The sequence below is a fragment of the Rattus rattus genome, chromosome 10 (assembly GCF_011064425.1).
Source record: "Rattus rattus isolate New Zealand chromosome 10, Rrattus_CSIRO_v1, whole genome shotgun sequence".
Lineage (NCBI taxonomy): Eukaryota > Metazoa > Chordata > Mammalia > Rodentia > Muridae > Rattus > Rattus rattus.
This window is the reverse complement of record NC_046163.1, coordinates 6753111-6780162: the sequence shown is the minus strand read 5'-3', so window position 1 is coordinate 6780162 and position 27052 is coordinate 6753111. Positions and strand designations below refer to the sequence as shown.

General features: G+C 42.6%; 1 pseudogene; it reads right to left on the bottom strand.

Moving 5' to 3' along the window:
* Positions 1–6340: 6340 nt before the first annotated feature.
* Positions 6341–27052, bottom strand: part of LOC116911552 — a 30188-nt pseudogene continuing 9476 nt past the window's right edge.

Genomic DNA, 27052 nt, shown 5'->3' with positions numbered 1-27052 from the left:
GGGTGGTCTAGTTAGTTGATACTGTTCTTATGGGGTTCTTATCAACAGCATGTTTGTCATGTGGCTTTTCTTGAGGAGACATAGTTTCTATTTCAACTCAGATATGGTACCAACAACAGACCCAAGAAATGATTCCACCCATGTAGCTTAGCAAACCAGTAAGCTTGGGAGCAATTACAGAAGCAGAGGTGAAGGGTCACAGAAGCAGGGGTGAGGGGTTACACACAGGAGTAGGGGTTGGGATCACTTGCAGGAGCAGGAGTTAGGGGTTACTCCAGGAGCATGACTGTGGAATTATTCACATGAACATGAATGAGGAATTACTTACAAGAAGTAGGGATGAAGTGCTAACTATAGGAATATTGGCTGGGGGTTGGCTTTTATAAATGTGGATAAGGAATTGGCTACAGGAACATTGGTGGGGGCCTGCTACAAGAGTGAGAGTGAGGGTTACACACTGGAGCGTGACTGACTGAAACATACCTACATTACTGAAAATCCCATTCCATCATGGGCCATAACTTAGAAAAGTTATTATATGTCATACATCCTCTTCATTCCTGCAGGGCTTGCAGACAGCCCCACAGAAGAACGCTCTCTCCTCAACAATTCTTACTTCTTGTATAACCTTGGGGAAGGGCCTCTTGATATTTATACATTTCTGTATTTCAAGAGCCTGGTAAGTTACTTGAGCATCCTTTCCCCTCCACTAGGTATTTTTTTTAATTTGAGGAAATAGCAGAACAACAAAATTGTATTAGTGAACTTAAATTATAATTCATTTTATTAAAATACAAAATGATTTTTATTGAAAATGAATTCTTTTCTTATATGATATATCCTGATTATAATTTCTCTTCCCTCTACTCTTCCCAGTTCCTCCTCTCTGCCTTCCTTCCCCTCCATATTTACTGCCTTTCTGTCTCTCATTAGAAAAGAACATGCTTCTACGAGATAACAATCAAATGTGACAAAAACCAATGTATTGAGATGATGGACAAACTACTTTATCAAAGTTGGATATGTCAACCCAACAGGAAAAAGGACCCAATGGCAGGTAGAAGTCAGAGACCCACTCTTTCACATAGTCAGGAGTCCCCCCAGATATTAAGCTGACAGCTGTAATCTACAGACCAAGGGCCTGTTACAGACCCATGTAGGCCCTATGCTTGCTGCTTCAGTGTTGAGCTTATACACACCTTGCTTAGTTGGTTCAGAGGGCTTTGTCTCTTGGTGTCCTCCATCCTCTCTGGCCCTTACTCTCTTTCTGTCTCTTCTTTTGTAGGATTCCCTGAGCTCCAAGGGGAGGAATTTGGTGGAGACCTCTAATTTAGACTCTCTTTCTCCACATAGCATTGGGCTGTAGATCTCTGCATCTGTTCCCATCTGCTGCCAGAGAAAAGCCCTCTGAGGATAGCTGAATAAGGCTCCCATCTATGAGAATAGCAGAATTCAATTACATCAAATAATTTTAATGAATTTTAAAATGATTAAAGATCATTTGAAATTTTGATTTTTTTTTTAAAAAGACTAGTAATGTTTTGTTTTATCCTAGGTCTCTGGACTATTTAGTTTCTAGTTCTTGGATACCCAAGCAGTATTGAGTATGGATTCCTTCTTGTGGACCTTAGGTCAAACCAGATATTGGTTGGTTTCTCCCACAAGTTCTGTGCCACCATTGGCCTAGAATATCAAACAGGTAGGACGAATGGTAGGCCAAAGGATTTGTACCTGGGTTGATGACCATGTTTCTCTTCTGGTAGTTGGCAGAATATCTTCCCACACCAAAGAGACCAGAATGCAGGGGTGAAGTGTCCACCTGGGCACCAGCTCAATCTTTCCATGCTATGGCAGCAGCACAACAAAGTTCTACTAGTGCGTTTAATCAGAATTTGCTTTATTTTAAAAAATGACTTTTTTTTTAAATCCACTACCCCTGGGAGTATCTGTAGCCTGAGCCAGCCTTGGACTAGTGAGTGGGTATGGGTAGAGCTCTCTTGCTGGTTTGCAGCCTGAGTCTGCCTTAGCAGAATCACACGACTGTCACTGAAGTGAGCTTCCTTGAGCCTCAGCTTCCTCACCTGTCAACAAGGGATGTCCTCTACCTTACAGTGACATCGGGAGTGGGATTAATAAGTTGAGATTATGAACTCTAATACATATGAACAGTTATTCCATGAGCACAGCTTTCTTCCTCTCTTGAAAGGTAAAACATTTTCTTATTTCTAAAGGATTTTACTACATGAAAACCATACTATTTTACATCAAATGAAAACTTCTGTGGCTTTTAATGTCCCGTTCTTCTATTTATAGAGACAAAAATGATTATTAAATTTCAATGTTTTCTTTCTCTGTTCACTTTAAAAGAAATCTCAGCAATGGATTCTAAGAGTATCAAAAACTCTGGGGCAGGTATCAGAGTCAAAGAGTTGAATGATGTATGATCAGAAGATGTTTTGGAGAACACCGTCACAGCTTTTATGAACAGGCCAGGTACTGCTCTGAAATTACTGTGAATGGATTTGGTAAACTTTCACAAGGCATCTTTGAGAAGTAAACAGGACAGGAAACATACCCACAGACACGGTGGCTGGCCAGTACCATCATCCTACGCTATGATAAAAGGTGTTAGTATCTTTATTATTACACAGGTTATTGTATTGGCTAGCTTTATGTCAACCTGACACAAGTCAAAGTCATTTTAGAAGATGGACCCTCAATTGAGAAAAGATTCATACCAGATTGACTTGTGGGAAAATCTTCTTGATTGATGACTGATATGGGAGGATCCAACTCACTGTGGGCAGTGCCACCTCTGCGATGGTGGTCTTGGATGCCTGAGGAGAACAGACTGAGCAATCCATGAGGAACAAGCCAGGAAGCAGCACTCCTCCATCAGATCCTGCCTGCAGGTCCTACCCTGCTCGAGTTCTTGCCTTCACCCCCCCTTAGTGATGGGCTGTGACCTGGAAGCGTAAGGAGAAAGAGGTAGAGGCTTCCCTCCTCAGGCTGCTTATGGCCATGTTATTTTGTCACAGCAGGAGGACTGTAACTAAGATACTTATAGGAGGTCATGTTCATGCAAGCATCTAATGTGCTTTGAGCATGTCCTGGCCCACCTTCCCTCAGCTCTTCTCCCCTCATCCATCTATTTATTGGATACATTCGTGGTATTTATGCATTTATGAATTCTCAGACTCACAAATGAGGGAAAATGTGATTGTTGTCTATCTGATAGCGACTTAAATTTTACAATATGGTTGTCTCAGGTGGCATTCATTTTTCTTCCAAGGACCCAATTTCATACTTTTCATGACTGCAAAAAATTTCCCTGTGTATGTAATCCACATTTTTTTTTATTTACTCCCCTGTCGTTGGACACCTTGGTTAGTTCTATAGCGTGTACTCCCGTGGAGAGTACTTCAGTACAAATATCTCTGAGATCAGTTGACTTGGAGTCTTTTGAGTAAATATGAACTGCCTATGATTCTATGTTACAGGCTCCCAATTTTACGTATGATAAACTGAGACCCATACAGAAAACTTTTCTGAGTTTGTTTGCTTGCTTAAATGAGTGTGTTGGGGTTTGAATTGAGAAATGGTCCCCAGAAACTCATGTGTCCCCATTTGGTGGTGATGTTCGGGAAGGTTTTGGGACCTTTAGGAGGTGGAGCCTCTCACTCAGGGTGGGCTTTGAGGGTTTGTAGCCTTACTTTCACTTCCTGTTTCCTGTCTGTGTTTTTCATGTGAGGATAAGATATGATCTCATTACTCCCCGGTCTTGCTGCCATGCTTTCCCACCACAATGGATTCTATCCTTTTGGAACTGTGAGATAAAACACACTTCCTTCTTTAAGTTGGTTTTACTCACTGTATTTTACGACAGCAACAGAAAAGTAACTAACACAGGGTGAGAGTTGGAAACCTTGCCCCTCACACCCGGTCCAAGGCTATCCCATTCTCCCCGGAGTTAACTTACAGGACAGCCTTACAACCTTCTGTGCTAGATACTACAGTTTCTATTCCTGTGTCTTCATTAAAGATGCATGATTTGTATAATTCTTTCCTTTAGCAGTAATTGTTTTGTTTCATCTTTTAGGAATCTAGGCAGGAGGAGATAAGCCAATACATCTGGCTGTTGAGCCTACAGTTAACAAAAGGATAATTACAAGAGAAGAAAACACAGATATTCCTGAAGCAATAGTATACTGGGACCTTGTCCTCCATTTTCTCTCCCTTCCTTCCTTTCTTCTTTCTCTCTCTCTCTCTCTCTCTCTCTCTCTCTCTCTTTCTTTCTTTCTTTCTTTCTTTCTTTCAAATAGGGTCTCACTATGTAGCCTAAACTGGCTTCAAATTCATAAATCTCACGTCTTCTTTCTGAGTGCTGGGCTTACAGGTATACCATCATGCCTAGTTTAAACATTTTAAAATCCTGCTTTTTTTACATTACCCAAATCTAGTATTAAGGAAATACCTTTGAGCAATGTGTTATCTACAGTTTTGCAGAAGAACAGAACAGATAGAACGAATATGTACCATGTGAAGGGATTTACTAGATTAGTTTACACTACAGGGGCTGGGTAGTCCAACAGGTGATGTCTGAGTCTGAGACTCTGGAAGTTGCTCAGGCCACTGGATGTAGGAGGCACTGATAACCGCTGACATTTATCCAGATCTCTAGTATACCATGTGCCATCAGGAATTAGTTCAAAGGCAAGATCAGGCATGAGGAGCTTCAGTAACCTATGTCTGTCCACAGCCTCTGCATCAGATGCTGCCTCCAGGTTCCTGCCCTGCTTGAGTCCCTAGAAGTAAGAGAAACAAACCCTTTCCCCCCACAAGTTCCTCATGATCATGTTACTTACCCCTTTCTATTCCCGTGACGGAAAATGTGAGTGAAAAATAAATCTTTGGTTTTTCTTTTTAAATTGCCACATCAGCTACTTTGTCATGGTGATGGAAACCCTAACACATTTTCTATTAAAATCATTTAGAAGCTGGAAAGAGAACAGTCAGAAATATTAATCTCAAAGTTAAATTACTGGGAATGTTGGTTCGCGTTTGACCTAGAAGAGTCAGAGAAAAGCACTTCAAAACAAGCAATAGAGAGTCTCCACATTATTACCTCTGTCCTGCAGTTCCCTCCGTTGGACCTAGATCTGAGGAGATGAGAAGGCTTCCTGGCAGTTTGACTGACATGCTCGTGGGCTGCGAAGGCTTGAGGTGTGGCTAGGCCTACCTCACCTCAGTTTTCCTGGACACCCAAGGAAATAGGTCAGTGAAATACAAAGGGGGAAAATTATAGCATTGTTCAACTGTGTGTGTGTGTGTGTATTGTGCTTGCCAGAATGTTGTTCCTCAGGAGCCATGCACTTGATTTTTTTTTATTGGTATCTAGAGTTTACTGATTAGGCTACATTGGCTGGTCAGTAAGCTCCAGGAATCCTCCTGTCTCCTACCCCTCCCATCCTCAACACTCTCTGCTCAGTGATTACAACCTAGAAGAGTGTCAGGGGCTTGGGATTCAGAGAAAAGAGAGGGAAAACTCTTGAGTGCTTTCTTACATACTAAACTAAGGGCCGTGTTTTTCCTTTGACCTTCAAAACAATCCTGTGGGGCTGGAGACAATATTATCTTCCCTCTTCACATCAAGACCCTAGAGAGGTCAAACCTGACAGTCTGTAGGAGGGCAAAGTCAGAATGTGTTGGGTCTGAGTCCAAGAGGAGTTGCCTGGGTGTCTGGGGTAGTGACGCCTGCATGGTGGGAATAGTGGCTGGGTCACTGCCCTAGATTTTAAGCATGATGCACCGAATTTTCATATATTCTCTTTTACAGGCCCCAGACTGAGCTGGCATCTATTGTTTTGAGTGTGTATGCATGAGAGTGGACACATGGACATCTATGTTGACCATAGGAAGATGTCAGCTGCCTTCTGCTCTTACTTTCACCACATTTCCTTCAGACAACATTTCTCACAGAACATGGTGCTCACTGTCTTTCGACTAGACCAGTTTGTCAAAGAACCCCAGCCATTCTCCTGTTTTCATCTCTGCTACTCCAGTGCTGGAGTTATTAGTGTGCCTTTTACACGGACGTCGGGGATTTGAACTCATGTCTTCATGCTTGCACAGTAAGTGCTTTTACTCGCTGAGCCTTTGCCCAGCTCCCAGTAATCTGGAGAAGTCTTGCTGTGGCACTCATTTAGATTTTCTCTCAGTGCTACGGCAATAACCTGCTATCAATATTTTACAGAGGGATTTGATTATACCTCATTCCAGAGACTTCAGGAGAAGAGCATATTCTTTAACATTAATAAATAAATGTTTTAGCTTGGCACCGTTAACCACACTTGATAGTGATAAAGCTCCCCTGGAAAGGAAAAAGAATGATGCCCCACATTCAGGGATTTTTGAAATCGATTATGTTTTCCTTAATTGGTTTTGTTCTCCTTCTTTTGGCCCTAACACAGGAAATAAAATCTGGGGTTAGGCTTTCCCTTTGATGGATAGCACCCAGGGGCAATACAAGCATTTTTTGGTCGTCTGCTTTGTTTTTACAGAATGCTCCGAGTGGCCATTACATGAGTCTAAAGGACCCAGGGTCAGCTTCTATTTATGTGACAGAGTCTTCACGTTTGTTTATTTCACCTGAAAAGCTAACCCAGAGGAAACATTTTGGGATGCTGACCTTTAAGCACTATGGATAAAATCTTGTTTCTTTTCTGTGCTTAATAGGAAAATAGAAAAAAAAAACCCCAAAAACCCACAACAATAATGAGAGTAGCTACTCCCACATTTTTGATAGATTTTATGTACCTTATGAAGGAGTTTCCACACACCATATCTCACTTAAATCTCCCTAAACCTCTCTGAACATGGCAATGTTTCTGTATATGTTTGTTAGAGAAGACTAAGAATTAAGAAAGTCAGCTTCCAAGCATAAGGGCACTGGATGGTATTGATAAAAATGGAATTTCAAGTGAGTGTTGCCTCTGGAAGAAGGATCAGACCTTCTTTGTGTGTGTGTGTGTGTGTGTGTGTGTGTGTGTGTGTGTGTGTGTGTGTGTGTGTTCTGTACATATGTGCTCATGTGGGTGTGAGTGTGTGTTCATGAAGGTGTCCTGTGCATGTGTGTGGAGGCCAGAGGTAAACCTCAAGTGTATTCCTTGATCTCTTCTTGGTCCTTAACCTTTTTGGATATGATACCTTAATGAACCAGAAACACAATGATTCAGCTAGAGAGGCTGGAGTTCCAGGGATCTATCTGCCTGCCTCCACTTCTCCAGTGCTGGGATTACCAGTGTGGCACTCTCAGGTCAGGATCCAATTTACGCCCTGAGCTACCTCTCCAGATCTTCGAATGTAGTTAGAGCAGTGTGATTACGAATCTTGACTGTCACCTTGACTGGGCTGAGAGAGCTTGGCAATTGGCCAAGAACACTCTTCGTGTCTGTGAGGATGTTTCTAAGGCTAGTTCATGTTTGGCTCAGGCCACTAAGTAAGAAAGATCCACCTTGAGTGTGAATTGAATTGTTCAATTGGCTGGCTTTTTTTTTTTTTTTATTATTAACTTGAGTATTTCTTATATACATTTCAATGTTATTCCCTTTCCCTGTTTCCGGGCAAACATCCCCCTCCCCCCTCCCCTTCCTTATGGGTGTTCCCCTCCTAACCCTCCCCCCATTGCTGCCCTCTCCCAACAGTCTAGTTCACTAGGGGTTCAGTCTTAGCAGGACCCAGGGCTTCCCCTTCCACTGGTGCTCTTACTAGGATATTCATTGCTACCTATGAGGTCAGAGTCCAGGGTCAGTCCATGTATAGTCTTTGGGTAGTGGCTTAGTCCCTGGAAGCTCTGGTTGGTTGGCATTGCTGTACATATGGGGTCTCGAGCTCCTTCAAGCTCTTCCAGTTCTTTCTCTGATTCCTTCAACAGGGTTCCTGTTCTCAGTTCAGTGGTTTCCCTGCTGGCATACACGCCTGTATTTGCTGTATTCTGGCTGTGTCTCTCATGAGCATCTGCACTCACATTTTGATCATCCGTCTTGAGTTTCATTTGTTCTAGGCATCTAGGTAACTCAAGCATTTGGGCCAATAGCCACTTATCAATGAGTACATACCATGTATGTCTTTCTGTGATTGGGTTAGCTCACCAGGATGATATTTTCCAGTTCCAACCATTTGCCTATTTAATTTCATAAAGTCATTGTTTTTGATAGCTGAGTAATATTCCATTGTGTAGATGTACCACATTTTCTGTATCCATTCCTCTGTTGAAGGGCATCTGGGTTCTTTCCAGCTTCTGGCTATTATAACTAAGGCTGCGATGAACATAGTGGAGCACGTGTCTTTTTTATATGTTGGGGCATCTTTTGGGTATATGCCCAGGAGAGGTATAGCTGGATCCTCAGGCAGTTCAATGTCCAATTTTCTGAGGAACCTCCAGACTGATTTCCAGAATGGTTGTAGCAGTCTGCAACCCCACCAACAATGGAGGAGTGTTCGGCTGGGGTGTTTTAATTAGTGGATGCATATGTGTTTCTGCTGTCGTTACCTGTAGACGTCAAACCCTACACACTTGGTCCTTCTAAACTGGAATCACACCAGGAACTCTCTAGGTAGGTCCCAAGACTTCAGCCTGCTATTGGGTTGGCATTATTAGTCCCTTTTGTCCTGAGCTTCCAGCTTTTTGAACTGAATAGCTACTCATTTTCCAAGTTCTCCAGGCTGTAGACGACCATTGTGGGACTTTACAGTCTTAGAAGCCAATTTAGTTAAAGCAACCCTCATAATTATATATATGTTCCACCAACTTCATTGCCCTGGAGAATCCTCACTAACATAAGCAGTGAGTAGGCCTTCGTTTTCTTGAACAATTCACAAAGCACAGTGTTGTGTGTTTGGAGTTTCTAAAGCAGAGGGAGCAGATTCATGTCACCTCAGACATCCTGAGCCACTGTCTACAATGCCCAGATACAGTGCCAGGCTCAGACCAGGGAACATATCATAAAACCTGACCTAGCAAACAACCAGCCAAGCTTGGAAATCTCACACATCAACTTCTGCTCAACAATGTCCCCAAGGGTTCCCAGGGTCTCCTTCCAAATTAGATGACTCTTAGATAGCTCCTCTTCATTCCATATTCTCTATTCTCTCACTGAATGCTCCTTCTCCTGGGCAAACTTGGCCTGCTCTTTATTTTCCCTCTAGGAGAGTCCCAGACTACTACCAGCCTGGTATTCAAACCCTTTCGTTCATCCATACAGTTCTCCTATGTCAAGCACTTTGCCAAACTCTCCAATAAAAGTTCCCCTTGACCAAACTCCAGCCTCCTCAAAGCCTTCTTCTCAAATTGACTTCAACACTGGCCCTATACATACTTAAAAATGATGCTTCTTGTGGAGATCATGGCCGTAATCTCAGCACTTAGGAAGTTGAGGCAGGAGAATGAATTTCAGATCAGCCTGGGGTACATAGTGGTGTAATTGTCTCAAGTGCAAACCCCAATATAGTTTCTAACAGCTGAAGGCCACATTTCTAATGTCCCCAGGATGATCCCTTACAGCCCAGGAGAAAACTCAAACAACAGATTTACCATCTGTTACAGCCAATACCCAAGCACTGAGAATACCTATCTCTTAGTCACTGTGAGGGCAGAAGGCCAGCTCTAGTAGCTTGTTGGAAATCCTCACTGGGTTTCCATAGTTTATCCCAATTCCTAATTATCTCATATCTTCCCTTTAAAACTCCTAGCCACTTCTTCAAAATCGAGTGCTCTGAATTGTTGTCAATTGGAAGAACATTTTCTTGCCACAACTCTGTCCTTACCATTCTAGTGTCTGACTTTGTCTCTGACATTTCCTCCATTTTGTCTGTGTTGATGTTACTGCCCGTCACCCTTCCCACTGAATCCAGTCTTTAAGGACCTCTTTGTGGGTCTTCAGGAATAGTTCCAGTTCTGTTCCTTCACACTCCTGGTGGTCTTCTTTGGTTCTCCTATGGCACTCACATTTGGTGACTTTCCCCAGGGAATAGGATACCTTATATCATGTTGTCTATCTCTAGGTAGACATCACATCTAGGTCTATGTTCTTGAGTCTCTTTGGGGTAAGAAGAAGCTCTTTTGCCTATTTGTGCACCTGGGGCCTCTGGGAGGCTCACAGAATGTGATAGTTCATAGTAATGGTCATCCTACTGGACCTAGAATCATCTAGGGCGGAAAGTCCCTGGGCAAGTCTGTGAGAGACTGTTTCTAGTTTGGGTTACTGGAGGAGGGGAGACCCACTCAAATTGTGGGAAGCACCATCCCATGGGCTGAGGTTCTGACTGAATAAAAGGAGCAACAGCTGAGCTATGCACCAGCATCCATCTCTTTCTGCTTCATGATCAAAGGCCTCACGCTCCTGCTACCTACCACACCTTCCCCACCACAAAGGACTGAGCCCTAGGACTGTGGGCCAAGATATATTCTTCCTCCCCTAAGCTGCTTTTGCCAGTTGTTTTGTCAGAGCAATGAGTGAAGTAATACAAGTACATCAAAAGTGTGTGGTGTGTTATTAGGGAATGGGTTAGAGGAGGTGGCTGTCCTGGAGGTCTTAATCTGTGAGAAATACCCAGATTTTATGATATATTCATCCTTTCTGATATTCATTCATCTTTGCATGTTTAACACTAAGATATAGTTAAAACATAACTTCTGTGTGAAATATCTATATCTATATCTAAATCTATCTATCTATATCTATCTATATCTATATCTGTCCATATCTATATCTATCTCTATATCTATCTATATCATCTATATCTATATCATCTATATCTATATCTATATTCATCCTTGTACGTTTAGCAGGAAGAAACAGTTAAGAACACAGCTTCTGGACTCATAATGAACTGGATTTTCTAGCTCTGAAGTTCGTGTGTGTGTGTGTGTGTGTGTGTGTGTGTGTGTGTAACCTCATGTGTAATTACCCGTGTTCTCCAGGGCAGTGTCCACTGTGTTTTTGAGAGAGGGTCTCATTTTTATTTGGCACTTACAATTCAGCAGCCTGATTGGACAGTGAGACCCCAGGGACACACGTCTCCACTTGCACCACACATTTCTTTTTAATGTGGGTTCTGGAGTCTGAACTCAGGACTTCATGTTTGTGTGTTGTATTTATTGATTCGTGTTTATTGACTGAGATAGCTCCCCAGAGCCTTGAGTTCACATTTTTCTACTTGTGGACACATTTGTTTCCCTTCACTAAGCTTCATTTTGTCACCCGTAACACAAGCATACTACATTCTCCCTGGGGATAACAGTGGCTGTGAGCAGGATTACGTGTCATAACCATACCTGCCACACAGAAAGTAGGTAGGATCAATGAAAACCATCTATTCAACCATCAAAACAAGACAGGATTAGACAGCTAAGCAAGTGTTGTGGTGTTGGATGAGGAGAAGAGGAAAGGGGTGGAATAGAAATTGGAGCCAGGGAAGGGTCAAAGATTTGGGGTAGGAAGGGCTTGAAATGCCTTCTTGGATGTATGGATGGCAACAAAAAGAAATTAATTTGTACTTGTTGAGTCTGAACTTTGTGCACAGTTTTTCAAAGTGTGTAACACTTGATTCTCAGAATGATTCTGCAAGCTACACATCAGTGCTATCATTTATAGATGTTACTGTTTTCTTGTCTGAGCTGAGAAGAACCTCTGCCTGTCTTGTTTACATAGACTACATCAATTCTTTTTTTTTGGGGGGGGGTGCAGCAAACTTTATTGATGGTAATCAAGAAAGTAGGGAGGGCTCCCTAGGCCTCTCCTGTTATTATGGGGTCTGGAATGGAAATTGTGAGGGAAATGATCAGTGTTGGGGGCTGAGTTGGGATGGGGACTCCTCAGCAACTGAGGGCCTCTCTCTTGCTCTCCGTATCCTTGCTGGGGTTTCTTACTCCTTGGAGGCCATGAAGGCCATGAGGTCCACCACCCTGTTGCTGTAGCCATATTCACTGTCATACCAGGAAATGAGCTTTACAAAGTTGTCATTGAGAGCAATGCCAGCCCAGCAACAAAGGTGGCAGAGTGGGAGTTGCTGTTGAAGTTGCAGGAGACAACCTGGTCCTCAGCGTAGCCCAGGATGCCCTTCAGTGGGCCCTCAGATGCCTGCTTCACCACCTTCTTGATGTCATCATACTTGGCATGTTTCTCCAGGCAGCATGTCAGATCAACAACAGATACATTGGAGGTAGGAACATGGAAGGCCATGCCAGTAAGTTTCCCATTCAGGTCTGGAATGACCTTGCCCACAGCCTTGGTAGCAGCAGTGGATGCAGGGATGATGTTTTGGGATGCCCCATGGCCATCACACCACAGCTTTCCAAAGGGGCCATTCATAGTCTTCTGAGTGGCAGTGATGGCATAGACCATGGTCATGAGCCCTTCCATGTTGCAAAAGTTGTCATGGATGACCTTGGCCAGGGGGACTAAGCAGTTGGTGGTGCAGGATGCATTGCTGGCAATCTTGAGTGAGTAGTCATATTCCTCATGGTTCACACACATCACAAACATGGGGGCATCGGCCGAAGGGGCAGAGATGATGACCCTTTTGTCCCCACCCTTCAAGTGAGCCCCAGCCTTCCCATGGTGGTGAAGACACCTGTAGACTCCATGACATACTCAGCACCAGCATCACCCCATTTGATGTTAGCGGGATCTCGCTTCTGGAAGATGGTGATGGGCTTCCCATTGATGACAAGCTTTCCATTCTCAGCCTTGACTGTGCTGTTGAATTTGCCATGGGTGGAGTCCTACTGGAACAGGTAGACCATGTAGTTGAGGTCAGTGAAGAGGTCATTGATGGCAACAATGTCCACTTTGCCAGATGCAGAGCAGAAGGCAGCCCTGATAACCAGGTGCCCAATACGGCCAAATCTGTTCACATTGACCTTCACCATCTTGTCTACCAGATGAGGCTGAGTGTGGAACCGGGAGGAGCAGAGAGCTGACTATATCAATTCTTTCATTTTCTTTTTTTTTGATGGTTTAGAACTTTATGCCAATGTAACTATATGCATAGGAAACACACATTGGCTAATAGAATGCAATCATGTTCAACTTATCCTACAGTCTTGACTAGAAACTTGGTACATGGTTTATAACTAAAAAATAGTAACCAAAACAAAGCTGCAATCTGCTTATCTCTATCTATTTCAAATGTATAAAAATTATCCATCAAATGCTGCTGAAGGCAGCAGAATTTTGAGAAATATACCTTTGGTTTGCCTCAGAAAAGTAACACATACTACACTGTAAAGGTTTATAAAATTGCCGCAAAGCATTGTTGTAATGTCACAATACCAGTTTTAAGAGTTCAGTAACTAATGGCAGCCTATGGGACATACACAGAACTGTAGAAGCTATCACACTTAGCCCCCCTTCTCTCTCCATTTCTTCCTCTCTTTTTCTCTCTCTCTCCCTCTCTCCCTCTCTCTCCCCTTATCTATCTATCTATCTATCTATCTATCTATCTATCTATCTATCTATCTATCTACCTACCTACCTATCATCAGTGTTTTTATTGCTACAGTAAAACATTATGATCAAAAAGCAAGTTTGAGAGGAGAGTTTATTTGGCTTATACTTACAGATAGATCATAGTACATCATTGGAGGAAGTCAGGAAAGGAACTCAAGCAGGGATGGAACCTGGAGGCAGGACCTGATTCAGAGGCCATAGAAAGATGTTGCTTACTGGTTTTCTAGCCTGCTTTCTTCTAGGAGCCAGGACAGCCAGCTCAGGGATGGCACCACTTACCATGAGTTGGGCCCTCCCTCACCAACCACTAATGGAGAAAATGCATATAGCTAGATCTCATGGAGGCCTTTCCTCAACTGAGGGTTCTTCCTCTCTTCCTTTCTGATGAGTCTAAATAAGGATTGCCTTAGTGTGGTGGTTTAAATGAGATGCCTGTGTCAGGTTGACACACAAAAATGAGCCAGCATCTCTATTATTTATCTATCTATCTACCTATCTACCTATCTACCTATCTACCTATCTACCTATCTACCTATCTACCTATCTACCTACCTACCTACCTATCTATCTATCTATCTATCTATCTATCTATCTATCTATCTATCTATCTATCTCTACCATCTGCCTGTCTGTCTATCTATCTATCTATCTATCTATCTATCTATCTATCTATCTATCTATCATCTATCTATCTATCTAGTCCATTTAGTTACTGAATCAGGTCTCCTGTAGCCTAGTTTGGCCTTGAACTCACCATGCAGCTGATGGTGACCTTGACGATTTGATCTCTCTGCCTTTACCCACTGAATGCTGAGATTATAAGCATGTGCCACCATACTGGTTTGTACACTGTTACAGATGAAACCCAGGCCTTTGCGCATGTTAGGCATGCATCCCATTAGCTGAGCTATGTCCACAGCCCAAATATATTAGTTACTTCTATTGCTATGATGAAACACCATGACCAAAATTAGTTATAAAATTATTTAACTGGGTTTACAGTTTCAGAAAGTTAGGGTCTGTGACAACAGAACCAAAGCATGGTGGCAGAAACAGCTGGAGTAGCAGCTGGCAGCTCACATCTTGAACCCACAGGAGGTAAGAGAGCACATTGGGACTGACACAAGTCTTTGGAAACCTGAAGTTTGTCCCCAGATTTGCAACTTTTCCAACAAGGTGACACTTTCTAATCCTCCCCAAAGACCCATCAACTGGCAACCAAATATCTGAATGGCCAAGACTTTAAGGCATCTCATTTAAACCACCACACTAAGGCAATACTTATTAAAAAAAATACTTCTCTTTAATCAGTCTCATGTGAAAGGAGACCTTATGTTAGTATCAGACCTCCTCTCTTACACCTATCTCCTTACTATGTAGGTATGTTAGCAAGTCAGTTTACATTGCATCCCTGTGCAACAACAAGCAAAACATAGCTCTGCTTAACCCAGAGGCAAAATGACTTCACCCAGAAGCTGGTTTTGAGGTCCTTATAAATCCTGTCTAATAGAGCAAGAGCAGCTTAAGTCAGAGCGAGTTGCGATTATAGAAGATTTTAAGAAATCCATGGTTATATCACTTTCCAATACTGGCAGAAATTTGGGTGATAAAGAGAGATAACTCCAGTGTGTGTGTGTGTGTGTGTGTGTGTGTGTGTGTGTGTGTGTGTGTGTGTGGTGTGCATATGAATGATTTATAACGAGCTTATCAATTATTTGTATTTAATTCTTTGCTATCAAAATGCTCATGGTGGCTGAACACGAATGCGGTCTTGCCAATTACTTTAACCTTTCCCTCAGAAATCTTGTTTGCACTATTGATTTAGACGGCCAATACTGAGCCTGAAGTAATAAGGGTTTGGTCTCTTTCTGATTGAAATCTCATCTGTTCATCAGATTTTTTTTTTCTCTTGGACATAACAGGACATTTGGTATTTGGGTCCTAGCTTGTTGGAAAGCCATCTGAAAGAGAAGTTACTTTTTGCTCTTATAGTCATCTGCAAAGGGGAATGTGAAGGTGATCTGTGCAATCTAATTCTTATATTTTAATTAAAATGTGAAAAACATGGCTGAGACGATGATAATTTAGGTGGTAAATACTTGCTGTGGGAATGTGAGAACTTGAGTTTGATCCTTAGTACTAAGGAAAAATCTGGGCATGGCGGTGTGCAACTGGAGTCCCAGGGATGGGTAGGTAGACTTGGAAGGATTCCCGGTGCTCACAGCCTGTCTAGCTGAATTGGTAAACTTGAGGTTCAGTGAGAGTTCCTGATTCAAAAAATAAGGCGAAGAATGACTGAGACGATAGTCTATTCTCTAACTTCCATATGTGCTTGCAAACATGTGCACTTGCACACATGTGCATGCCTACATGAAGGTACACACATGCAGACACTAATCACGTCCATTTATGTGGCTCTGAATGCTGCTTTGATGGATGTGCACATCATGAGTTGGTCAGTAAATGACTAAGGTCATTTACTGTTTCAATTCGTATGTCAATCTTTTTGTGATAAAGAGTACTAAATGTCTACTCTGTGACTATCAGGTGTGTAGGATGTTGGCCTCTCTTTCTCTTCTCAATCTCCTCCTCTTTTCATGTCACCTGACCTTTGCCCCACTTCCTTATCACCTCTGTTCTTGCTACCACATTTTGATTGCCTTTCCAGTTTTTTAGGTATTACCTACATTTATTTATACCCACTGTATAAACACATGCATACATTATGCACTATGATCCTCATGGGATGACTATTCTTTATTCTCAACTAACTACATCTGGAATGGCTATGAGAGTTTTTCTCATTTAAATGATTTGAAGTGGGAAGACCAACTTTTTTTTTTTTTTTTTTTTTGGATAAGACTTTAATATCTTCATTTTATAACATTTTTTGGGACAACTAGAGGTAAGATAACTTTGTAATATAGATTTTTTTCAAAGTTGGATAACCTAATAACACTTCTTTATATGTTACACATTTTTCATTTTTAAAATTAATTATCTGAATGATTATTATTTTTTTTATTTTTTCTCCATCTTAATTAAATTGGGTATTTCTTATTTACATTTCCCGGTTTCCAGGCCAACATTTCCCTAACCCCTCCCCCTTCCCTTCTATATGGGTGTTCCCCTCCCCATCCTCCCCCCATTACCGCCCTCCTGCAACAGTCCTGTTCACTGGGGGTCCAGCCTTGGCAGGACCAAGGGCTTCCCCTTCCACTGGTGCCCTTTCAAGGCTATTCATTGCTACCTATGCAGTTGGAACCCAGGGTTAGTCCATGTATAGTCTTTGGGTAGTGGCTTAGTCCCTAGAAGCTCTGGTTGGTTGGAACTGTTGTTCATATGGGGTCTCAAGCCCCTTCAGCTCTTCCAGTCCTTTCTCTGATTCTTTCAATGCGGGTCATGTTCTCAGTTTAGTGGTTTGATGCTGGCATTCGCCTCTGTATTTGCTGTATTCTGGTTGTGTCTCTCAGGAGAGATCTACATCTGGTTCCTGTCGGCCTGCACTTCTTTGCTTCATCCATCTTATCTAGTTTGGTGGTTGTATATGTATGGGCCACATGTGGGGCAGGCTCTGAATGGGCGTTCCTTCAGTCTCTGTTCTAAACTTTGCCTCCCTATCCCCTCCTAAGGGTATTCTTGTTCTTCTTTTAAAGAAGGAGTGAAGCATCCGCATTTTAGTCATTCTTCTTGAGTTTCATGTGTTCTGTGCATCTAGGGTAATTTGAGCATTTGGACTAATATACACTTATCAATGAGTGCATACCATGTGTATTTTTCTGTGATTGGGTTACCTCATTCAGAATGATATTTTCCAGTTCCATCCATTTGCCGATGAATTTCATAAAGTCATGTTTTTAATAGCTGAGTAATATTCCATTGTGTAGATGGATACATTTTCTGTATCCATTCCTCTGTTGAAGGGCATCTGGGCTCTTTCCAGCTTCTGGCTATTATAAATATGGCTGCTATGAACATAGTAGAGCATGTGTCTTTGTTATATGTTGGGGCATCTTTTGGGCATATGTCCAAGAGAGGTATAGCTGGGTCCTCAGGTAGTACAAAGTCCAGTTTTCTGAGGAACCTCCAGACTGATTTCCAGAATGGTTGCACCAGTCTACAATCCCACCAACAATGGAGGAGTGTTCCTCTTTCTCCACATCCTTGCCAGCATTTGCTGTTGCTGGAGTTTTTAATCTTAGCCATTCTGACTGGTGTGAGGTGGAATCTCAGGGTTGTTTTGATTTGCATTTCCCTTATGACTAAAGATGTTGAACATTTCTTTAGGTGTTTCTCAGCCATTCGCTATTCCTCAGCTGTGAATTCTTGGTTTAGTTCTGAATCCCATTTTAATAGGGTTATTTGGGAAGACCAACTTCTAATTTGGATCATTGAAGTGGGAAAATACACCTTTAATCTGGGCCACACCTTCTACTGGCAGCCTATATAAAGAAGGAAGGAAACTGACTCTTTCTTTGCCTACTTCCTCTCAATTTTACTGGCATTCCCTGGAATTAGAGTCTCCTTCTTTGGGATTCTGATGCATACTGAAGACCAGATGAGATATCCAGCCTTGTAGGCTGAGTAACTACTGGAGTCTTGGACCTTCCATTCATAGGCAGTTCCTATTGGTTTAGCTGGACCACAGCTTGTAAGCCATTCTAAATCATGTGTGTGTGTGTGTGTGTGTGTGTGTGTGTGTTTGCCTGTATGTTAATAAATCATATATACATATATATATTTATTCTATAAGATAATTTATTCTAGAGGACCCAGACCAACACAGACCATATGAAAGAAAACATGTGACTTTGTCATTTAGAATTTGGGTCACCTTGTTTAATATTATGCTTTACAAATCCATCCATTTCTTGTAAACTTCAAGTTTCTTTACAGCTGAATAACAGTCATTTGTATATATGTACCAAATTTTCATTATCCATTCATTTGTTGATGGACATCTAATTTCTTGGTATTGTGGATAGGGCAGGAATAAACAGGTATTTATCTCTATGGTGAGGTACTGGGTCTCTTGTGTTCAGGGTCATATGGAAGTTCAATTTTTAGTTTTTGAGAAAACTCCATGCTGATTTTCATAACACTGTAGTAGTTTGTTCTCCTGCCAGGAGTGAACAAGAGTTCTCTTCTTCCACATTCTTAATAGATTTGTTGATGACAGCCATTCCGACTGGGGTAAGGTGGCATCTCAAAGTAGGTTTCTTTCCTTGGATTTTTTTTTATTTACATTTCAAATGTTATTCCCTTTTCTGGTTTCTCATCAGTAAGCCCCTATCCCATCCATCCCTCCCCTTCTTCTATGAGGGTGTTCCCTCACCAACTACCCCCCTTCTCGTCCCCCCCCTCGATGTTCCCCTACACTGGGGGTCCAGCCTTGGCAGGACCAAGGACTTCTCCCATTGGTGCCTAACAAGGCTATCCTTTGCTACATATGCACCTGGAGCCATGGGTCTGTCCATGTGTACTCTTTGGTTTTAATTTTCCTTTCTCTGGTGGCTAAAGATGTTGAACACTTTCTACAATACTTATCCTTTATCTTGTTATTTGCACAATGTCTTTCAAGTTTACCCACCAGTGCCTGTTTCCATAGCATTCAATTACATGTTTATGCCTACCTCCTTTATCTGTTCTGTGGACAAAAATTTCTTTCATGTGTTTGCTGTTATGAATAGAGCATCAGTGGACATGGGGATGGGAGTATAGGTATCTCTTTGTGATACTGGCTTCCTGTGGGACCTTTGGACCTTAGGATAAGTAGTTTTCAGGGTTTTTTTTTGAGGAACCTCCATTCTGTTTGTTCTACCATCTGTGCTAATTCACATCCCCCACGTTGAGAGCTGTCCTCCTCCATGTATGTGAGGTAATAATACTTGTAGTCATGTTGACAATATCCACCCTCACAGGTATGAGGTGATAGCTCACCATGGTGCTAATTTTTATTTCTCTTGTGATTACTGTTTGTTATACTCTTCTCTGTATGCTACAAATGCAACCTTACCTTGGATTGCTAATGGCTGAGTCAAAATTTCCTCACTCTAAAGGATGTTGGAAAGTGGACGGGAAATTTAACTCTTAGTCCATGGGGATGCGTGAAGGGACTGGGGCTTGAGTTACTTTCTTTTGGGGGCGGGTCTTGGGTAATCTTTGTTCTGCATGATATATCAAGTTAATAACATGATTTTGTCCCATAAGAGTGACCACATGGCCCGTGTTAACCTCTCATTTCATCTAGAATAGCTGAAAGCACTTCTTCCCTTACAGAGAACCTGGGATCATTTTCTCCTGCTCGTCCCACCTGTATCCTTTTAATAAGATGAGGAATCTTTCCTAGATGGGCGAAGTGAGGAGTGTCTGTGGCCTGTGGCTGGATATGGGCAGTGTAGGGGCCATGCAGGATCCGTGTCTAGTCAGTGAATAGGCAAGTCTTTAAAGGTAGAGAAGGCTTAGCTCCTCAGAGCTGCTCTGCGGGAGCTGAGCCTCTCCTTTTTACAATGTGGCTCTGTACTGAAGTGGAGGCTTTCAGACACATCTGAGGGATAATCTTTTGCATGCTCTGTGATTTGACCCATAAGGCCAGGACAGAGAAATTAACTAGGTGTAATAAATAATATACAATCTGGTGAATATTTAGGGTCTGATAATGATGATAAATCAGGGTTGAAATGCTCCTTGAGGAGACTGTGAGGTTCTGAGAAATGAAGCCGGGAAGATTGATTAGAACCCATTGCTGCTCAGAAAATCGGCTGTGGAAAATAGGAGGAGGTTTGCTAGGCAATGGGAAAGTGAATGCAATCTACCTCAGTCTCTGAAGAGGGAATGGGTGTAATCAACAAATGCCAAGACTCTTAGGGGCAAGTGAATGGAGAGCAAAGGACTCCCCAAAGCACACAGTAGGGTATGTTGGAATGCTGTACTCCAGGTTTGACATTGCCATGGCCTTCTTGAAATCTTAAAAGCTGCGATTATAGGAATTTGCCCTGCACAAGACTGACTCCATTAATGTACCATCATGGAGAGGCTCACAAGGTTATACCCATCCTCCGTGACATATAGGCAGAGAGGAGTGAGTTATAAAACCCCTCCCTTTCCAGGACTACAGAAGTAGTTAAGAGTTTACTGGGGGAGAAACATTTCCTTCAGTGGTGGAGCTGCCTGTAGCTCGTCCATGCTCAGATAGGTGAGCTCTTATCCCTGCCTCTGTAACTAACCACTCCCCATGTCTTCACCCAAGAGGAAGATGTAGGCAACCTCTCCCTCACATCCCTATGAGAATCCCTAGACCACACTCCTGTGAGCAACCCTCATCCATGCTCCAGTGAGGAACCCTCATTAGACCCATTGTTCCCCAAGCTAGACTTGGGTGGAGTTATTTCTTTGGTCTACTATTGGTGCTCTATCTAGAGTGAATATATGCTTGTTCATGTTCCCAGGAAGAGCTCTGACAGTAAGGGGTCATTCAGTTGATCCCCAATAGCTATGGAAAAACACATTAGGGGGTCTCCATGGCACGCCTTTTCCCTGAAGTTCATTCATTCATTCATGCATCTATTTTTTAAAACAATATTTTATTATATAAATGGATGTTTACTTGCACATATACCTGTGTACCGCATGCATGCCTTTCTCCATGGAGACCAGAAGAGAGTATCAGATACCCTGGAATTGAAGTTACAAATAGTTGTGAGTTGCCGTGTGGATACTGGGAATACATGCATCTAGTTTTAAGAACCAGCTCCTACTGAAGACATAAATGTTATGTTTCTTAAAAGTCTATGCTTCGAGAATCTTCTTCAGATCTTGGTGTGAAGATTCTTATTCCCAGATTTGATACAGAAGCTGTACCAGGTGGGTGGATCCCAACAAAAGCTTTGGTGAGAAATCACCCTCTTCCATCACATCAGCCCAGCTGACTGGTGAACTTTGCAGAACTGTAAAATATCAAACCTTTTGGATGCTTTCTGCAACAAGAGTGGTTTTAATTCTTCAATATTAAAAAGAAGAATCAGAAAAAAACCTGTGGAGAAGTCATGAACAGAAGAAGCATAAAGGAATTGTTCACAGGGGCTGGAAGAGCAGGGGCATGTTTGTGATGGGTAGGAAGAAAGGCTATGCAGTCAGTGGGGACAGAACCCACAATTAACTCTGGGGCCATGGGACAGTTACATGTCTCCTCTGAGTCCATTTCTGCCTGGGTAAATTGAAAAGAATAAATCTACATGTCGAGGGAATTAAAGAAGCTGTGTGTCCCTGCATAACCCTGAGTATGGCATGTGGCGACTCCCTTCTCCCTGCTTTCTGCCTCCACATATATGTCTGTGAGGGTTAATTTTATGACCTAAATTGTCTGGAACATACAATTCTGAACACTTGGTCAAACATGATTGTGGGTATTAGTGAGGGTCTCTTTGGATGAGATTAACGTTTTAATCCACAGACTCAGTTCAGCAAATGGCTCTCCCCAGTGTGGTGGACTTCATCCAATCAGCTGGCAGCTTGAAAAATAAAACAAAAGAATTTTGTTTCCAGAGCAGAGGAATTTGTGTTGTTCGACAGATTTCAAACGGGGACCGTGGTCTTTTTCTAGTTTTTGGGTTGGAACAATAAACCCATCCTGGGTCTTCCATTCTGGCTTTAGACTGGAGCCACACCATTGGCTTTCCTGATTTCCCTGCTTGTGACTTGAAGAAAACCATTAGTTGTTGGGTCTGAAGCTTGCTTAATTACACTGGAGAAATTGGGGTATACCAGTCTTCATAATTTCTCTAGTCAGTCAATTTCCTATAATAAACCTCATTATATAAACAGCAGTATAAATATATGTACCTTATTGGATTCACTTTTTAAAGGACAATATTATTTATTAATTTATTTGTGTGTGTGTGTGTGTGTGTGTGTGTGTGTGTGTGTGTGTGTATACTATGGCATGTATGTGGAGGTCAGGTAGACAACTTGTGGGAGTTGGTTCTCTTCTTCCACTGTGTGGGTTCCAGGATTGAACTCAGATCACCAGGCTTGTTAGCAAGTACTGAGGGCTAGCCACCTCACCAACCTCTCTAGAGGACTCTTCTAATGCAACCAGTACCTTGAGCATAAAAAGCATTAAAGTGGGCTGGTGATGTAGCTCATTTGGTAAAGTGCTTGCCTAGGATGCCATGCATGAAGCCCTGGGTTTGCTCTTCAGCACCACATCAACTGGACATGGCCTCTAGTCCTAGCACTCACTCAGGAGTTGGAGGCAGGGGAAATCAGAAATTCAAGGTCATCCACGACTACATATTGAGTCAAAGCACACCTGCAGTGGACACCTGATGGGTAGTCAAAGCACACCTGTAGTAGACACCTGATGGGTAGTCAAAGCACACCTGCAGTGGACACCTGATGGATAGTCAAAGCACACCTGCAGTGAACACCTGATGGGTAGTCAAAGCACACCTGCAGTAGACACCTGATGGGTAGTCAAAGTACACCTGCAGTGGACACCTGATGGGCAGTCAAAGCACACCTGCAGTGGACACCTGATGGGTAGTCTACTTCAATGCTGTTCTCTTTTGAAACCTAGGTTCTTTCCTGGAAGAAACCTGAACCTCATACTGCAGAGCAAGTGCGTTGAGAGACAGAGACTCCACTCTTCTCTTGCAAATCTGCACAAGCACAGATATGACCTTCGAGGCAGAACAGGGTTCATGCACAGTGCAGTGCATTCCCTTTTGACTCAGTTATATTTAACCGTGGGCCACATTTAAGGTTCAAGGCATGAGGAGTTGTTCTTCTCTTTTAGCTGTGAAGGTTGAACATGAATGCTGACACTGTGTAAATAATTTGAACCGCACATCCTTGTGCTCAATGGTTAGACTTGCTAAAGCATTATGAGGTGAGGTGGTAATGGTTTCCTAATTTACTCAGGAATAAATAATGCAGGAAGCTCATCAACTAGATCGGATTTAGATCCTCAAAGCCAAGAGACTGGTGACAGAGTAGGGAAATATTGCCTGAAAGCTGTTTTTCTGCCAAAGAAATCTAGAGTTGGGGTTCCCAACTAAATGCATTTTAGAATCATATCAGAAATCTGTCTTTGGCTAGAAAGGGAAACTGAAAGTTAAAGGAAATGTCTCTCCCATACTTGCTCCTATTAATCAGCTTACATACTCAGCAGTCTATTTAACGATTGACCTATTAAAGCTGTTGCACATTACTGTGGGCCTTCCCCAATGGCCTCACTGTTGTGTGCTTGAGCCATGTGACAGGAGGCAGCTTATCAAAAGGAGATTCCTAGGTGGCAGTGGTGTGTCACTGTGAGACTTTCTAATGATATACATGCTTTCTTCAGTTGGCTTCGAACCGTGACTGATTGAAGGCACCAGGGCTGTGTCAGATAAAGACTCAGTTGTGATGCCTGCTGTCCCCGAGCAGGTGGGTTATAACTAACACTAGTCCTCATCTATATCACCACAGCACCATAGAGCACCTGACACAGGAAGAGGCTATACTTACCTATGAACATCTCAGTATGGTTACATTAATTTGTTTAGTTCATTGGACCGCCCAGTCCCAGCAGCTATTCTGTCTCCTTTCAATCCTTTCTTCATCTCTATGCTCTTTCCTTCTTCTCCCCTGTCTCTCTCTGACTGTTTTCTACCTGAGAATATATGTTGAGTAAAAGTTTAGGTTCTAAAGAAACACCAGTCAACACTGCAGAAAAATACCTGCTCCTTTCTTACAATACTTTCCCCCCTCACTCCCTTTCTCCCTCGTGCCCTCCCTCCCTGAGAGTAGATACTAAAACATAGTTATATATGCTATTCATGTACATGTGACTATACACATGCATACCAGTCTTCTTTTCCATTGAAATGTTGGTTATATAATAGAAAAACTGAGTAGAGACACCCAAGACTACAAGGAGTTTTTAAGAAGTCCCTCAGCGTCTCCAAGTCCTGGTGTTGGGTCTCCAAATGCAGGGCTCTGGACAGCTCTATGAAGCATAGTCAAATGTTAGCCCAGGTTGGCAAATGATAGTTGTTCCTGAAATCCCAAAATACTCCTGAAGGGTTGAAGGAGTTCCTCAGGATGTGTAAAGGACAAGTCATTCAGATCAAAAAGACTTCTAGGCTGCATTCGTGATAGAGGATGCTGGAGGCTACTGGAGTCTCAGCTTCACTGTGGTTGGGCCAGTGGATTTTTAGGTGTGATATGGAGTAGGACTCAGAACTCCACATGTCACTGGTATTTTTACTATCTATTTCTGTGTGAATATGAGTCATCAGGTAAATTAATTTTCTATTGCTGCAGGCAAATTTTCCATAGTCACTATTTTTAAATGTGTTTATTTGTTAACTCACTGTTTCCATGACTAAGTAGCTTGGGATACTAATAGGATCATTTGAAATTTTTTTTGCTGAACTTTTCCTGATGCTATGTGAACTGGCTTATCTTCTCAGCTGGACATCTGTTTGTGGAAGTAGCCACTTCAGGCTCTCTCGGGTGGTACAGATTTTACCTCTTCTTCTTCTTCTTTTTTTTTTTATTAACTTGAATATTTCTTATATACATTTCGAGTGTTATTCCCTTTCCCGGTTTCTGGGCAAACATCCCCTTCCCCCCTTCCTTATGGGTGTTCCTCCCCACCTTCCCCCATTGCCGCCCTCCCCCAACAGTCTAGTTCACTGGGGGTTCAGTATTAGCAGGACCCAGGGCTTCCCCTTCCACTGGTGCTCTTACTAGGATATTCATTGCTACCTATGAGGTCAGAGTCCAGGGTCAGTCCATGTATAGTCTTTAGGTAGTGGCTTAGTCCCTGGAAACTCTGGTTGCTTGGCATTGTTGTTCATATGGGGTCTCGATCCCCTTCAAGCTCTTCCAGTTCTTTCTCTGATTCCTTCAACTGGGGTCCTATTCTCAGTTCAGTGGTTTGCTGCTGGCATTCGCCTCTGTATTTGCTGTATTCTGGCTGTGTCTCTCAGGAGCGATCTACACTTCTGCACTTCTTTGCTTCATCCATCTTGTCTAATTGGGTGGCTGTATATATATGGGCCACATGTGGGGCAGGTTCTGAATGGGTGTCCCTTCAGTCTCTGTTTTAATCTTTGCCTCTCTCTTCCATGCCAAGGGTATTCTTGTTCCCCTTTTAAAGAAGGAGTGAAGCATTCACATTTTGATCATCCGTCTTGAGTTTCATTTGTTCTAGGCATCTAGGGTAATTCAAGCATTTGGGCTAATAGCCACTTGGGACAAGGGCTGTGGTGTCTTTCTGGGTAGAGACTAGATATCACGGACAGTCATTGGCTGCTACCTTTAATTTCAAAAACTGCTGTTAATTACTAGAGGCCACCTTCAGTTCCTGGAGGCCGCCTCTGGTTCTTGATGTTACCTTTGACTTATGGATATTAACTTTGGTTCCTGGAGATCACCCCAGTTCCTAGAGGCCATCATCAGTTTCTGGATGCCACCTGCCAAGGTGAACAAGGATTCCTATCTGCCAGCTATTGCTCTTGGATACTATTCTTGTTTCCAGGAGGCCACCTTTAGTGCCTGGGGACATTCTGATTTTCTTAAGGGCTACTTGTAGTTCTTGTTATATAAGATTTCCTAACATGAACTCTTACTCTGTCAGGCCACAAATGAGAGTCTCTAAACTAAGAGATGTCTATCATCTCATGCTAAGTCTTCTGTGATACAAGCTGTTCTAAGCAAGAAGATCTCATCTCTTTTGCCACATCATAGTCATTATAAACAAGTCAGAGGTCCTATTAACATTTGATCAGTGGAAAAGAATGAAAACTGAGGAGATTCAAGGAGTGAAGGGCTAAGAAGTGCTGTTACCATGACAGCCCATATTAGCATTTATGCTGTACCTGGTTAGCTTGCTATAAGTAAATGTAGGCTATTAGGATCACCTGGACTGACTGGCTCAGATTCTCTGACATGGAGCTGAAGAATCTACTGTGATCTCCCAGCTATAGTTGGAGAAGCTGGGAAATAAGACAGACTTGAGTTATGTGGTGGTTTGAATAAGAATGGTCACCACAGGCTCATAGATTGAAATCTTGGTCACTAGGAAGTGACACTATTTTGAAAGGATTAGAAAGTGTGGCCTTGCTCAAGGAAGTATGTCCTGGGGGTGGGCTTAGAAGTTTCAGAAGCCCATGCCAAGACTAGGGTCTCCTTCTTCTTGCTGTCTGCAGATCTGGATGTGGAATTTACAGCTATGATGTTCCTTTGCAGGCTCCCTGTTGTGAGGACAGTGAACTAAACCTCTGAGACTCTAAGTCCCAATTTCTATTATAAGAGTTGCCATGGTCATGGTTCTTCTCCCCAGCAACAGAACACTGACTAGCATAAGTTAGCTTAGGGTTCCTCTGAGCAACATGGATGTACCTTGTCTTCCTTTCTGCCAGTTTTGCTGAGGGTCTTTCAAACCAGTCCCGGAGCTGACCACTGACCATATGGTTCTGAGCCCATGGATCCCAGGGACTTGGCAGCTAGCCCTTTAGTGAAGGTCTTGAAGTGCTGTTACCATGACAGCT